At 35.2% G+C, this 17,863-nt stretch overlaps 1 long non-coding RNA gene across 2 annotated transcripts; it reads left to right on the top strand.

Moving 5' to 3' along the window:
• Nucleotides 1-5,549: 5,549 nt before the first annotated feature.
• Nucleotides 5,550-15,982, top strand: LOC149132112 (uncharacterized). 2 transcript variants are annotated; one of them, XR_016244893.1, is made up of 3 exons: nt 5,550-5,661; nt 8,538-8,695; nt 14,947-15,982. It is a non-coding gene; the product is annotated as an uncharacterized LOC149132112 (long non-coding RNA). The 2 variants fall into 2 exon arrangements; XR_016244892.1 differs by having other exon boundaries at nt 5,556-5,763.
• Nucleotides 15,983-17,863: the final 1,881 nt, after the last annotated feature.

Genomic DNA, 17,863 nt, shown 5'->3' on the forward strand with positions numbered 1-17,863 from the left:
GTTGCTTTTTCGAGTAATTTATAAAATGTTTTATTTAATGATGCTTTTTCAGGCTCTTTGATCTATTGTGCGGTTGGAGTTAATATGTTTTCATTAAGTTGAATTAAGACGTCTTCAATTAGTAATGTTTATATAAATACAACTTTTTGGCAAGTGTATTTGTCTAGAATTGAGGAAGAAAGACGGAAACTTCAATAAACTAATAATCACAAAATACTTCAAAAGACTATACATATGCATGTATGTGTTTGTGTGTATGTGTGTGTGTTGTGTGTGCGTATTTATTCGTGTAATTATGTATATATGTGGACATGTAAAATATACATGCATATAGATTTGTATATATGTATATAACTACTATCTATCTGATGTCGGCTTGTCTGTTTATGTATGTATATATGATATATGTATGTATGTATATATATGTGTGTGTGTGTATATATGATATATGTATGTATGTATATATATGTGTGTGTGTGTATGTATGTACGTGTGCATATGTGTGTGTATATAAAGGTATAGATCTATATATGTATGCATATAAGTGCATATTTGTCTATTAATGTATATCAATCTGTCAATATATATATATATATATATGAAGTCTCAGTGATGAAATACCACCCTTAGAAGAATAAACTTCATATGCGTCTATCTATTATAATTCTGTAAATCTCCTAACATGGTCTTAAGCATCCCAATTTACAATCCATCAGTAGAATTGTCCGAAGGTATTTTTTCAACTTTCCCAATACAATTATTATGTTTCCATGATATGGAAAATGGGTTAAGGCGCTGAGCTGACAGGAGCGTTGGCACGTTGGAAAATGCTTAGTGGCACTTCCCCTGATTGTTTATGTGTTCATTTCATATTCTGGATGGTTGATGGGTTGGATGTGGTGCTGATAAAAGAGGAATAAGGAAATGAAAAGGAAATTCGCTTCACAATCGAGTGGCTGAAGGTTCAAACCAGTTCAGCACCTCTGTAGTATTAACGCGTAGCATTTTATAATCCTGCGTGTACATGTGGTTGAGTGCACGAGTAAGCGTGTATGAGTTTGTGCATTTGTGTTTGTATCTATATTTGTGTACACCGGTGTAAAATGGTTAAGTTCCCTCACTTTAAGTCAAAAGGTGACTCTGCTATTAGATTATTATAAAGCGATGAAGTAAACATCAAACTGAAATAATTATCTCGTTCATTAAGATCAACTTAAAATGTATGAGGGCTGTGTTACATCATGGCAGCAATCTAATGACAGAAACTGTTAACTGGATAATAGAATATTGGTTTCTTCATCAGAAAGTACTTTCTCTTCTCTTAATTCCTTTAACTCCATGTGGAGGCCAATATCACATGGCTGGATGCAGAGAAAACTGCAACCAACGGAAACCAGTGGTGTCAACTTGCTGGTCAATGTACTCGAGAGCACAGGAGGGAATGATACCGATACTAAAGAGCATTTATCATGACCAAGTTCCATGCCTGAATCCTTAGTTGAGGCTTGTGACAAATGCGAAACATATCAATGGTGGTATATGACAGCATGACAAAATCATGCGTGCTTATTCGATAATAACTTTACCCTGTATACATAATTATTACAAAGTCGCTCTAGAATGCGTGAATGATTACCTAAGGCATATACCGAAATGAGTTTCAAAACCTTGTTTAGAAATACAAAAATTATTTAGTTTCAATCGCCTCCCTTTTGGCAAATAGTTTCCTTCTTCCTTCCCTATAAATTTCTTTTTCATTCCCTTTGAGAAATCTTGGGTTACAGGTATTGCGGAGAGAGCGATAAATTTGACAAACTGACGCTTGAAGATTATATTTTTAATGTTGACATCGAGCTGAGAAAGATTAACAAGTGAGAGAGATGATACGACATAGAATCAGATAACGTCATTTCGGAGATATAAGTGTGTCTTCTCACTTGAGATCACACGGAATAATTACTCGCTGACGGATATCGCTGATTAAGAAAAGTTGAATTAATGGCATTGTTAATTACATTTGCGGAAGATAAGGTAACAGTTGAAGAATACTGAATATTGACTTTTAATGTTGCGTCTCCTCGAGGGAGAGTAATAATAAAGAAACACACAGACAGACAATGAGAGATAGAGAAACCGAGAACTAATCAAGAATCGATATAGAAATCATAACAATGCCTGACTTCAACATTATTACTGTTTGCTAACTGAACTAGTTTGCAATAACTCTGCTTCTTTGCGGGAGGTTTATATAACCAAATACAGTACTTATCATATTGCTCTCAATTCGAGATCATAATGAGAAATTTACGATCGACTTTAATCTTTCCTTCCGCAGATAAAAGGAAACGATAGTGAAGCATACTTTTGTGTGATGACGTCAATTGAATATTACGGCTGCTATCAGTTAAATAAGCTTAACTAGTAAGCTTAAAATCTTTCAGAGATAGGAAACTAACACAATTTCGAAATTCGTAACAGAGTGAATTCATTTCCCTTGCGATTCGCTTCTAATATTATTTCATTTATTCATTTAATGATAGTTATATGTAATATAGGACAAATACGAGAAAAATCGATTTATTATACTCGTGGTTCTTGTTTAAATCAATCGGCAATAAAATCGTTACATGAAACGTTTGCTTCTTGTTGTCCTGACTTCAAAACATGCTGCAGAGAGCTTTCATCACTTAGTGGTTCATTAAAATAAATTATAATAGTCTAAGAGCAAATAATTTATCTTTACACACTTCCTCACATGCACCGACTTGTTATACCTCAGAACATAGATGCATCCAAGTAACTAGACCGCACGGTTTTGGTGTGGAGTTTCGACCAAAATGCTATTTTATATTCTGTGCCTCAAAGAAGACGACAATGACCTCATCAGCAAACACACTCAAACATACATACAATACATATTGAGAGGCACAGAAATAAACACACGCACACACATACACACGTAAACACACACAGACACATATATACACACACATGCACACACGTATACATGCACAGACACATTTAAACGTACACTAAAAGGCAGACACACATTTTGTATGCACATTTATACGCGTATTATAGACGCATATACACACATCCAGAAACATGTAGGTAAAATGGAAATAGATTGCTAGAAACATGATGATGATGATGATGATGATGATGATGGTGGTGGTGGAGGTGGTGGAGGTGGTGGCGACGATGATGATAACGATGATGATGGTAATGAATTTGTGGGGTATGTTGCTGATGATTACATATATACTAATTGTCATCATTATAATCAATACAACCCCGCCACCTCGCACGCACACTCTCACACACACACTCACACACATATATACATAAATACGTACATATCCAAATATTCATGTATAAAGACTACTTTATATATCCATACTCTCTCACACACACGTATGTATATACATAAATGCAGATTTAAGTATACATATACATACATGCTTTTATATATATATATATACACACACACACACACACACATACACACAAATATAAGCGTATGTATAGTATTGTATACTATTACGCTAAAACTTCTACGCTTAAAGCACATACATGCCGCTCATGCATGCAGAGATATATACACAAAAGCTGATGCTTAACCGAGTTTGCAATGTATGTATTTCGTATGTATGTGCATGTCCGTGTGCGCGCGCGAATGTGTGTGTGTGTGTGTGTGTGTGTGTGTGTGTGCGCGTGTGTATTTTTGATATCCACTTTGAAGTTTACTCATTATTCTTCAGTTTTATAACAAGCATATAATTCAAACAAGAGTCTATAATTAAGCCGCCTCTCCTCGATTTTGCTTTTTGTATTGTTGCCATTATTCAAGTCAAATGCTTTTCATATGGAATACAAAAAAAAAATGATTATTTTACAAAATAAGTTTTGGTTTCATTTTGTGTTATTGTTTTTTTTTTTGTTTTTTTACTAACTTGTGATACTTATTAGGATCGACTCGGAAACAAGTGTCAAATATTCTTATGTGCTTTTTGGTCGTTTTTATAATAATCGTCTCTTTGGTTTTACAATTAAATTTTTATTAGTTTAGTAGACAGTAGGTTGTAGACAGGAGACAGTTGGCGAACATCTATCGTTTATTCATTTAATTTCTTTTTGTTTGACGTGACCAAAACAGCAGACATGTTTATTCATAGTAAATGAATCTCATGTGATTTTTTGGTTATATGTAAAGTGAGAATTATTATATAGACATGAATAAAATAATATTTGAAACCGAAATCTATTGCAAACAACATTTATGGATTTGCACTTTTCCGAATTAATGAAAAAATAGATTTTTCGAGCAGCGATCAAAATTACAATATTATATAGCGTTTGATTTTTAAAAAATCCAACATTTATCGTCTCATAAAGTTTGTTGCATCCCTTCATTACTGTCTGTCTGTCTGCCTCTTTACTGCACATGTACATGTTAATATACCCACTCCACTGACAAATACAGTATTCTAGAGCTATCTATCCTTCAGGGTCAACCATTCCAATCGGTTTCGCACTTGGTATTAAACCGGGTGTTTATAAGTGTGCAGTTAAATAATACGGTGTGCTGGTAAGAGCTGGCAGTTATTTAAAAGAAGTTAACCTGGTCTGACGTATTAGATGGATCTAATAATTCAAAAACATCTAATTATTAAAGTGGAAAAATTATCAGAAAAGCCGTTTATAGTCCTTTATATGTGTGTTTGTGTGTGTGTGTGTGTGTATGTGTGTGTGTGTGTGTGTATACATATATATATGTATATATATATATGTATATATATATATGTATGTGTGTGTGTGTGTGTGTGTGTGCGTGCGCGCGCGTGTATGTGCATATGTATATGTAAAAGAAGAGCGTTTATGATCATGAATAAATCGCAATTATAACGGAGAGGGTTGCAAAAACCCTTACATGTTTAGAAATAGCAGTCAAAAACCACTGTAAAGCCACTGTAATTACTCATAGTATATCTCCTCACAATAAAGCTGTTTGCAAGAGACATGACATGTAAAATCCTCAATTTAAAAATAAAAGATTAATTCTCTATTGCAATTTCGAGGTTATAATATTACGCCATATTATATACCTTATCGTAAAATAACGGATATAAAACAATATAACCGTCCCATTCCTCTCATCAGGAGAACATTCCTATAGATACAAACTAATACCAAATTATAACTTGGGGCTTAAATGTTTCCCGACCGGCAAGAATAATGTGTCAACCGCTATCTACGCATTCAAATTTTCTTATAAACGCTGTGCATGACGTTGGAATACAACCAATAATAGTGGACGAGCTTTGCATAGTATTCTACAAGTTTATTCAAATGTTATTTAACTATATATATATATATATATATATATATAGAGAGAGAGAGAGAGAGAGAGAGAGAGAGAGAGAGAGAGAAAGAGAGAGAATATATATATACATATATACACAAACACATATATAAGTATATATATATATATATATATATATATATATATATATATATATATAATACGACTTAAATGGCATGACAGAGCCAATTTCGAACTCTATATATCTTCATATGTATCGAAAGATAAAGCTGCAAAGATAACTCATATTATGGTTCAAGTTTCGTTTCAGTGGCGGCGATATATAGAATGATCACAAGGTACATACAGAAAGCAAAATGTACTGCTATATATATATATATATATATATAGAAACATAGAGACAGACAGACACACATACACATGTGTGTGTATGTATGCATGTATGTATGTATAATTCTGTGCATGTGTACTTACATATACCTGCGATTTAGTACGTCCATTTGTTTTCATTGGCACCGGCATATTGTTATTTGTGTGTGTGTGTGTGTGTGTGTGTGTGTGTGTGTGTGTGTGTGTGTGTGTGTATTCCAATATGTAATTCCGTGTATGTACGCGTTTGCTCCTGTTATCTCTACGTCTCTTCTGAGTTTTTTAATCTCCCTCTTTTTCTACCTCTCTCTCTCTCTCTCTCTTCCTCTTTTTAGATGTTTGTGAATGTATGTTTAAGTATATGTATGCGTGTGTGAGTGCATGCCTGTATACTTGTGCGTATAAACGTATTTATGTGTGTATATGCATGTATATATGTGTATGTGAGGAGTAAGAAACGAAATACAATGTTCTTTGTTACAAAAAGTTCACAGAGTGAAATAAATTTTTATGCCGTTGGCCTTTCTTACGGCAGAAAACTTATTCTATTGCATCAACTTTTTGTACTCGTTACTTCCCCAACGCAGACCATCGCTAGTTTCCTCCAAATCTGCTCTTTCAATATATCCAATTCTTAGTCGGTTAGTTTAATACTTACTATCTCTTGATATTGGTTTCCTTTTTGGGGTATGTTTTTTTATTTATCTATTTATTGTCGAAGCGGTCTGTTTTCTCGAAATTACTTTTTGATATATATATATATATATATATATATATATATATATATCGTATGTGTATTTCGTGTGCAAGATTCTTGATGTGGATACGTGTGTTGAAAGAAATACAATTAAACCTTGGGAGAGGCATTATGCCGGTAATAAACACACGCACTGGTTCAGTCCTTTATTAATTTATATAGTTTTTTGTTAAATTATTTCATTGCTGAAGAGATTGCAAGAGTGCAATGAAATAATTTAACAAAAAACTATATAAATTAATAAAGGACTGAACCAGTGCGTGTGTTTATTACCGGCATAATGCCTCTCCCAAGGTTTAATTGTATATATATATATATATATATATATATATATATATACATATACACACACACAAACACCCATAAGCATAGTTATATATAATCATTTTTTATCTTTGTTCTCGAGATGGACCTGTAATATTGTATACTTTAATATACTTATATATCTATAGGGAGAGAGAGCTTTATATATATATATATATATATATATATATATATATATATATAATTTGTATGTATGTATATATATATATATATAACATACATATATTTCGTATATTTTTCTACTTTACACACACACACACACACACACACACACACGCGCGCGAAGACCCGCATACCTCTAGGCATTGATGTTTGCGTGTGTTTTCCATTCATTTAGTTCTCATCCATAATGTAGAATTTCCATGGTAACGCGGTATTTTCGGTACAATTCAATTAGGTTTTAAGTGAACTTATCCAAGCGTCTCTCACTCAGTAGCCAAGCGTATCATTGGTCAAAGCGTCCATAAAGAACCACGATTTCTGATGCGCTCCGAGGTGTAAGAGGTGCGTTCCAGACGAATTACAAAATGAGAACTGGTTTTTATTCTTGTATGGCTGATAGTTCACTGCAGTAAAGTTTCATCAACTATCTTTACACATCTAATACCTTCAGCAAAAAAAAAAAACCGTAACGACACACTCCTGTGTCTCCTTCTCTTTAGAGAACTGTAGTAAACTGAAGAAGTCATAATAAGACCGAAGTATGCTAGAATTGTCTCCCGTACTTGTTGAAATAAAATGATATTAGACTCATTAAAATTGATAAGGCGGCGAGCTGGCAGGAACTAAGTTTAGAAGCTAAATTTTTTCCTTATTTGTGAGAACTTTTAAAAATCCTTTTCTACTCTGGATACAACGCCCAAAACTTTGGGGGAGGGAACTAGTCGATTAAGTACCAGTATATAACTGACACTTAATTTATCGACCCCGAAAGGATGAAATGTAAAGCCGACCTCGGCAGAATTTGAGCTCAGAACACAAAGACAGACGAAATACAGTTAAGTATTTCGCCCGGCGTGCTAACGATTCTGCCAGCTCGCTACCTTGAGAACTTTTAAAAATTAAACTAGAACTTGCATACATAAATACGTACATATAGACATACATACGCACATACATACACTCATATATAGATACATACACACATACTTAACTTCATACATACAAACATACATACATGCATATATTTATACATGAAACATACACACCTACATATATTCATAGATACATTCATAAATATACACACATACATTCAGATATAAATACATACGTACATGCAGATATACATATGTACTCACGTACATGCATAGATAGTTATATACATACACAAACACACACACACACTCCTAAGATCATATAATACAGTAACAACACCAAAACTGAAATCTTTTTGTAATAATCTCGGAATAGATAAGCAAAAGATAAGGAACAAAAGAAAAAATGTTGGACGATCTCACACGCAATATTTACAGTGTCTTCAAGCCTTGGGATTATATCACCACAGAATATGTGGGCGAATGGAGGAGATAAGACAGAGAGGAAAAGACGAAATCCCTTCGCGATAAGTAAGCAGCTGTCCGAGTAGAATTGGTTCAACTTTTTGAATCACTCGTTTAACATCAAATGTAGGAGAGTGTAATTTTCCTTCATTGTACACATTTCGTTTTCTGTTCTTTTTTATGTTTCTTTTTTTTTTTTTTTTTTTTTCATTTTATGATAACGGCTGATGAATTCTTCGAAATTGAATTACTTTGACAAGAATAGACATAAATAATAGAAGATTCTTACACAATGAATATATCCATCAATTACATCTGTGTTCGGTTTCTCCTTCTGAGGAAAGACTTCAACAATTCTGGAGATAAGGAAGAGATTTAGCACCGAGACCGACAACACAAGACAAAAGAAGACAAGACCAAAGGGTGGGTGTCATGCATAAAAATTTATATGAAAACAGAGATATTTTTAGAATATCGAATGTTTTAAATATATGTAATATATATATATGTAATATATGATTGTGTGTATATATATATATATATATATATATATATATATATATATATATATATATATATATATATACGTGTGTGTGTGTGTGTGTGTGTGTGTGTGTAACGTATATGTGAGTGTAATGTCTATGGTCATCGTCGACAACCACGGGCAAACTCATGTAATATACATATACAATACGGGTCGACCAAAGCCTTGTGCCAAAATTTGAAACTATGATGATTATTATTATTATCATTATTACTATTATTATTATTATTATTATTATTATTATTATTATTATTATTATTATTATTATCATTAAGGGTGGTGGATTTGCACAATCGTGATAGTGTCAGATAAAATGTTATTGCGCTATTTGATTCCGCTCCTTCTGCACCGATTTCAGTTTTGTCGTTCATGCTTCCCTGATCAAGTTGTGAGATCGATTTGATTGCTTAAGTCCTTCTCTCTTATTTCTGGCCTTGTTCGAAACAGCACTTTGTGCCAACTCTTTGCACTTTAAGTTCAAATTTCATTAAAATTAACTTTGCCTTTCGTCCCTCCTGGCTGGATAAAATATAGTCCAGGTCAAGTATGAGCTCTCTCTCATCATCATCATTGTCGCTATTGTTCTCCACCGCATAAATCTTTTACGATCGGGTTGGACGTAATTACATCTCAGCTCCTGCCGCAGTTCAGACGCACAACACCTTTCTCAGCACATCTCTTACTTCTCTCTCTCTCTCTCTCTCTCTCTCTCTCTCTCTCTCTCTCTCTCTCTCTCTCTCTCTCTCTCTCTCTCTCTCACCCAAAATCCGCTGCACTGTACAGAAAGAAGGACGTGATGGAGAACAAGTCACAGCAACAATCCTATCCTCCAAGACAGCCAGCCACTTTCCCATTCCGTCGCAAGGAAGAATATGGTCGCCGAGGCTGTGGCAGAATATGGCACAGGATGATGATAATGAAATGTCTATTAGTTATGCGCCGTTCTCTGGATGTTAAATAGTTTGAGTAGACTAATGGAAGGAAATAAAAGAACAACTTTTATCTACAAGTGAAAAACCTGTCAAAACAAATGACTATCGCTCACAGAAAATAATTAACATCTATCGGTAAAAATAAGAACATTTGTTCTGGCTTTCAATTTCGTGTTTAATCTTGACAGCTGTGCGTTATAATTTTACTAGCAATTCAAAAGAAGGACAGGAGGCCGGAGGTTGCGGCTGGTGGAGAGGGAGTTAGGTAAAGAGGGGAAGAAGAAGAAGAAGAAGAAGAAGAAGAAGAAGAAGAAGAAGAAGAAGAAGAAGAAGAAGAAGAAGAAGAAGATGATGATGATGATTGTGAAGAATGAAGTGTTGTTGTTTAATGATATGTGCATGTGTTTGATGGTTGAACAACTGATTACAGCAGACGATGTAGTTAATGGTCATGTCGGAAAAGTGTCAGCTGTAGAACGGTAGGAGTAAATGTAAGTAGAGAGAGATGAGGGGAGGAAAAGGATGAGGGAAGCAAAGGAGAGGGTGGGGGAGAGGTGGAAAGGAAGAAAGAGGGGAAGAGAGAGAGGAGAAAGAGATACGGAGAACCGTTGAATCGAGAAGTGTGAGAGAAAGAGTGATATGGACGTGGAGAGAAAAATAGTGAGAGAGAAGGTGAAAGAGACGAGGAGAGAGAAAGTGACAGAAATAGTAATACACGGGAGGAGAGAGAAAGGGAGAAACGTGAGCATCGGGCGAAAGGACGAAGAGGGATGACAGACAAGGGAAAGAGAGGGAGAGAGAGGGGGAGAGAGAGGGGGAGAGAGAGAGGGAGAGAGAGAGAGAGGGAGAGAGAGAGGGAGAAAGAGGGAGAGAGAGAGGGAGAAAGAGGGAGAGAGAGAGATGGGGGGAGGGTGATATAGAGATGATAGAAGGTGAGAGAGAGAGATAGATGTGAGTAGAGAGCGAAAAAGAGGGAAAAGGATGAGACAGATGAGGAAGAAGGAAGAGATGACAAACGAAATACATCAACAGAAAGAAAAAAAATTGGAAAGGGATGAAGAGGGGAAAGAATTCGTGGAGGCGAAGCTTTGAATCGAATTCCAAATCATGCTAATTCGGTCGATGAAGTCACGGTAACAACAAGTGAACTCTTAGATAAAAGTATATGAGGCGATGCGAGGTTCCTGGAAAAGTTATGGAAGAAGAAAGACGGGAGTATAAAACATAAAAACACACGACTATGGACCCAGCACCACTGATCTGTAGAAATCAGACAAATCTTTTAGTTTATTCCTCAGGGTTGCTTGTTTTTTGTTCTGTTTTTGATTTTAGAAAAGAAAATCCTTATTTAATTACATAGTCAATTACTGTGTTTCTTCTAATTACTTTACTTAATTGCAGTGTTTAACTAGAAGCTTTTCAATTTGTAGATGTTAAAACGAAGAGAAAAAAAACCCTAACAGATAAGAAGAGATCAGTGTTTCTAACGTAGGCACAAGTCCATGATAATAAACTCAAATTTTGGCACAAGGCCAGAAATTCTGGGGAGAAGGCTGGTTGATTACATCGATCCCAGTGTTTAACTTATTTTATCGACCCCAAAAGGCAAAGACAACCTCGGCGGGATTTGGACTCAGAACGTAAAGACGTGCGAAATGCCGTTAAGTAGTTTTGCGTGGCGTGCTAACGAGCCTTTGTATATTTCGGGCAGAAAGGCACCTCATCAAAAATGAACGGCTTAGAAATGTAAGTTTATGTAGATTCTGCCATGTAAATTGCCGATCGGGCTTTGTTCGACGAATGCGGTACCAGTAAAAATGATGGTCGTACAGGTCTGAGTGGGGTGGTGTTTGACAGGTACTGCCTTATCACACGTTGTCACGCTGATTCTGGAGTACATAGGTCTGTGGAATACTCAGCTACTTTTACAAGTTAATTCAGGAGCATATAAATCAGTCGATCGAACAACTGAATCTGCGCGTCGAACGACGGGGATCCACCACCACTTCTATTTTCACTTATTTGCTTTTATTTACCTCCTCCTCCTCCCCCTCCTCCATGCTGGTGATGGCTTTTACTGTTGCTCAAACCGATTCAGCACTGAACGGCTCTGCCTGTAGCAAAATGCGTATCAGTGATGACTCTCTCATCTTCTTCTCAGATATGTGCATCTAGGAATGCATTACCCACTATGCCCCACCTTTTTATAAGATGGCAAGGTCTTATTAGTGTCAATTTTAGCTGTTGTTTCTTGGAAACCAAGTGACTATGTAGAATCATCCGGACACTTAAAGCTTCATTCCTATAGACACAACGAATATTTCCTGCAGATTCCATTGCTAAAGAGTCTCTTTTGAATTCAAACATGCAGTGTCTGATATAGTTCTAAACTAAATTCATTTTAATAGGGAAAAATCGATACGAATTTAATCAATATGGTAGAAAGTAATCTGCAAAGAAGGAAAATACATTGAAATGTAAAAATTAATGTTTATGGTATTGTGTGTATTGAAAAATTATCTTCAAAATGACCATGCCGAAAACGAGTCAGAAGAGCCTTTATGTGGTCTTCCTGCTTGTTCGAAATAGCAACTAAATATCCCTCAAAATTACACGTCTTTACGTGCTTAGAAGGTTAGCACAGATTAGATAATGTAGTCCTAGATAAGCAAAAAGGTGAAATAGTTACAGCCGGAGTTCCTTTGGTCATTTGTCTGTTAATATGGAGAAGGTTAAAAAACAACGATTATCAGACTCGCAAATATAGAAATAGCAACCAAATAGCCCTCACTCCTACCCCCATCCACATTGTCTAAGGATTCAGAAACGGTTACATTAGATAATAGGAGGGACAAGTTTAACAATGGTGTTATTATTATGTAGACATAAAGGCCTTGGGCAATGCTTTATAATCATCGTATCATCATCTCGTAAGTGACGTAACTAGACGGGGAACGACGGACAACCCGCCTCGGGGGACTCTTTGATGAAGCTGAGGCACTGCTAGGTCTGCTTCATAGGCTTGGGAGGTCCGGGGACGGCGGTGGAAAACTCAAGGTTTACCACACTCTAGCGTTTGTCACTGGTCACGGTCCGCAGGAATTAGCATACGAACCACACATCTCGATTCTAAATGGTCGATACGTTATCCGCGTGGATATCCGGTCAATTCTATTGTGTCATTAGTGAAAGCAAAAAATGAAAATCTAAAACTAAAATTTTGTCGAAATTTCACAATTCTCTCCCACAAAACAGTCATTTAATGCATGCGATAAATCAACATTGTGGTCGTGGAGAATTTGGAAGGAAGGAAGGAAGGAAGAAAGGAAGGAAGGAAGGAAGGAATATTTTCTAAAAAGCAAGATATTTAAGAGGGTAAACGCTTATAAAATTTCAAAAAATAATAGCAATAATAATAATGATGATGATGATGATAATTTTGGAAGAAGGAATGTGTTGAAAGTGGACTTTCTATTGCTTATTTACGTTTATTTATTTTATTTTTCTTCAGCAAAAGGAGGTTTATAAAATCAATAAAGATCCATTATCTAAAATTCATTTCTGTAATAAAATAACATCGGTTGGTGGCGGCGGCGGCGATGGAGGGAGAAATAGTGGGGGTGGAGGAGGACGGCGGAATGAAAGAATTTTCTATATTAATTATTAAACTCTTGAACCTAGAATAAAATAAAAACATTAAAAAAAAAACGTGAACTGGAATATTTCTGTTATGAAAATTTACAAGATTTTCTATTTTCACCTTTAATAAAACTGTACATTTAAAATTTTTAAAAATTTCCATTGTTTCTTTCCATTTCTTTTTTACTCTCTTTCCCTCCCGAAATTTTGCTGATAACTAATATATATATATATATATATATATATATATATATATATATATATATATCCTGTATTTCTTGCACGTTTCATTTCAATCCAAATGTTGTTCCACAATTTTCTCCCAGAATAAAATAATATGTGATCTTACATTCTCAAAAAAATATGAATCACCGGACAGAGGTAATAAGTGGGAAGCCCTGCTTTACTCCAATGAACGCAGCCCTACCTTGTGCTTGTCGAAGGGTGGGTGTATGTGTGTGTACGTGTGTGTGTGTGTGTGTGTGTTTTGTTACGTACTTGCATAATGTGATTCCAAAACTACTTTTACCTTATTATTTCTAGAAAGCCTTTCATTGATTTAGTTAAGTAAACTTCCGCAGTACTTGTGATTCTTCTTTCCATTAGACTGGAACAAAATGTCCAACAAGGCTGTCTCATTGAACAATTCCAAGAAAGATGATAGTTATCATCAAATAATAAACTAAAAAACAACATCCTACGTGTGATTAAACATAAAATTGCTCCTTAAAATCGCTTTTATTTCGCTCTAAAGGAGCAAGAAGAAAAAAAACATTTTTTTACTGTTTTCAGTGTTTTTTTCCAAAATAGGTCGTCAGTTTCACACTAATCATTCTTTATATCTTGTTTTACTATTTTATTTTCACGCATACAAACACACGCGCGCGCGCGCACACAAGGTCTTGCTATGTATCGATCTCCTTTTATATCTATCTGTCTGTTTATCTCTTGGCCTACCTGTCTGTCTCTCTGTCTCGTTATCAATCTATCTCACTATTTTTCTCCGCCTATTTCTTTCTCTTCACCTCACTTTCATCCCATTTCCCTCCATCTTCCTGGTAGTCTTCCATCCCTCTTCTACTCCACCCTCTCTCTCCCTCACTCTCTCTCTCTCTCCCTCACTCACTCTCTCTCTTTTTTTCCTTTATCATCGGTTTCTCCCTAACTCCATTCTTTTTTCTCCCTATCAATCTATTTAGTTACGTCTCTCTTTCTCTCTCGCTTTCTCTCTCTCTTTCTCTCTCTCTTTCTCTTTCTCTTTCTCTCTCTCTTTCTCTCTCCCTCTCTTTCTTTCTCTCTCACTTTTTCTCTCTCTACCCATCCCCTTCAGTCTATCCTGTTTTTCTCTAATTTCGCTTTCTCTTTTTCTCTCATATTCTCTCCTTCTCTTTCTATTATTTTTTTACTTCTCAACCACCATCTCTCTCTTTTATTTCTCTTTCTCTCTCTATCCTATTTCATTTCCTTTTCCTTCTCCCTATCTCTCAATCTTTTCTATAAAAGTAAGAAATCTGAAATCCTCAACAGCTAAATAAGTTTTTCCAATTTTCTTTTGACAGTCGCCAAAGTCAAAAAAAAAACAAGAAAAAAGAAAGAGGAAGGAAGGAAAGAAGGAAAGTAAAAGACAATAGTTCTTTTTGAGAGTTAAATCTGGTGCCGTTTTGGGTCGTTCATAAAAATCTCGATGCATTAGCTAAAAATACTTCTGTTAATCCTCACAAGGACGGCAGACAATCGGAGCGAATAATAAAACCGTATAACATTTCTCATTCGGCAAATTAATTCATAGGCAGAAGACGGGATTAAATAATCTCTTTTTGTGTGATAGGATTAACAAGCCGCCCTATTTAGCACCACCGGTATGCTACCACTTCTTTATCGAATGTCTTGAGCGGAGTCCATTCTGTTTAAAGGATGCGGGACATACTCTCCGACTTACTTTTTGTTCTTGCTTTCATTGCACTGGAAGGGTTTAGGCAGAACATCAACTGCATTGATCTTGTTGCTGCTGTTGTTGTTGTTGTTCTTCTTCTTCTTCTTGATTTTGTCATTGATGTTGCTGTTGCGGGCTTTTTAGTGTGTGTGTGTGTGTGTGTGTGTGTGTGTGTGTGTGTGTACGTGTACGTGTGCGTGTGTGTTCTTTACGTATAACGTCCAATATAGAATAATTTCTGGGTGTTCTAACTTCTTTCCTGGTTGTGACATTAAAAATGGCTTTCAGCAAAAAGCATCGAATCACAAAACTTTTATAGGCAGAATGTAGTCAATTAGATCTACCCAATAATTTGACTAACACCTATTTCATTGATCTATGAAGGATGATATGCTCGATGGAGCATGGCATAGTTTACCGCAAACTCTTACGTTCTATGATCAATGAGTTCATTGCTAGGCTACCTGTCACCTTTGCAATACTTATTTCTAAAGTAGGCACAAGACCAGGAAGTTTAATGAATATTAACTATTTGATTGATCCCTTTTATAGTCAGTCTCAATTATTTTGTGAATATTTTTATTTTATGCTTATCACAAATAACTAACTTAACTCGACATCAAAACGTGTAGATTATATAAAATCTATAAACTCTGACTTATACATTAACAGTTTCTAAATTTAAGGACTCCAAAAATATCATGAATAAATCTTTGTATTATTTTTATATCTTTTCAACCATTTTTTAAAAGAAATATTAGCTTTTCGTCGTATATTCCGCCATGATTTTTACAAATTTGTAACGTGCGTGGGTGCGTGTGTGCTTACTAATTTGTCTTTCAGCCTCTATGCTTTCGACCAATGTTCTTTTCGAAAAATGTTACCTTTGAATGTTTCTTTTGGGGACCTGGTGTAAGTAGTAATATGATTTTATGACTCCTTATTTTCTGTTGGGGGCAGAAAGCTCAGCTTAAATGCCTAAAAACGTTCCAGCTGTAACCAAACAGATTTTTTTTTTCGAATATGTGTCAAACTGCTTTATCCAATTACTTTTTTTTAGGAAAGGAATTGACAGTAGAATGTGATCAAAAGTATTCCAGCCATAGCCATCCCGTCTAAGACTACGTTAACTAGTGTGTCCCTCCGTCTTTTTTTCTTTTTAAGAAAAAAAGACAATGTATGATTTGAGAGAGATTTAGCTGCTTTTCTAGTTTGTTAACCTATCACTTATAATAAGCTCCGTCGTTGGATTGCTTACATCATTCTAGTGGGGCTCACAAAGGTCATAGATACTACCGCACATATCCTAACATATTTTAAATAAAAAAAATGATGAAACAATACCATGACAAACTCCTGCCGGCTGGGATTAGTATAGTTCAAACAAATTGACTAAACGAAACATCAATATATTCTATTGCATCGAAGAGCTGATGCAAATTATATGAAATCGGGCGTTAAGATATAACATTGTCTTTAAACTGAAACGGTTAACATTAACTCTCTTCTCTCCAAGGTCGATAAAATTGAGTTATTATATAATTTCAGTTTCATTTATAATTCCCCAAACACTTTTAACACCATATATATGGTCTAGTGTTTAGGGTGTTGCACTCACGATCGCAAGGTCGTGGTTTCGAATCCCGATCAACTTTACCTTTCATCCTTTCAGGGTCGATCGATAGAATAAAGCACCAATTAAGTACTGTGATCGATTGCCCCTCCCGTTAACATTGCTCGCCTTGTACTGAAACTCGGAACAATTATTATTATCATCATTTTCTTTGATATCCATTCTGCTTTCATATAATATTGCAAAGTGTATGATCCTACATTGTTCGTTTATTCTTTTTATCATTGTTTTTTGTTTGTTTGTTTTTTTGGCGGGGGTTGTCATCTACAATCATTTCTAGTCCCCTTGCTTACAAAGAATATGTCCTGGGGTCGATTTATACGACTAAATGCAATGCTCCAGTATGGCCGCAGTCAAATGATTGAAACAAAAGAATAAAAAAACAAAAATATCTATATGTATGTACGTATGTATATAGATACATACACATACAAACGCAAATATACATACACGCATATACACGCGCAGAGACACATATCCTCCTGAGGACACGTGCACTAAGGATTATTGTATGTCTATGTGTGTATATGTCTGTGTGTGTATATGTATGTAATGACGTCTGAAAATATATGATCCGATCGCTATATTTACTGGTTGTGTCATGATATCAATTAGTATATAATCCCCATAAATAACACAAATTGTATTCTTGAACAATGGAGAGTAAAAAATTAAATGTTTTCGAAGAACTAAATCTCGGGAAATACTACTTAAATGGCTCCGCATTTATTCCTCGAAGCTAATCCTTTTGGTATTTCATGTGTATATATATATATATATATATATATATATATATATATATATATATATAAGCTGTGCGCAGTAAGAACCTTGCTTCAGGAATCACGTGGTTCCGGTTCAGCCCTAATGCGTGGCACCTTAAGCGAGTGTCATATATATAATTTTATTT

The sequence above is a fragment of the Octopus bimaculoides genome, chromosome 18 (genome assembly GCF_046866305.1).
Source record: "Octopus bimaculoides isolate indiv1 chromosome 18, ASM4686630v1, whole genome shotgun sequence".
Lineage (NCBI taxonomy): Eukaryota > Metazoa > Mollusca > Cephalopoda > Octopoda > Octopodidae > Octopus > Octopus bimaculoides.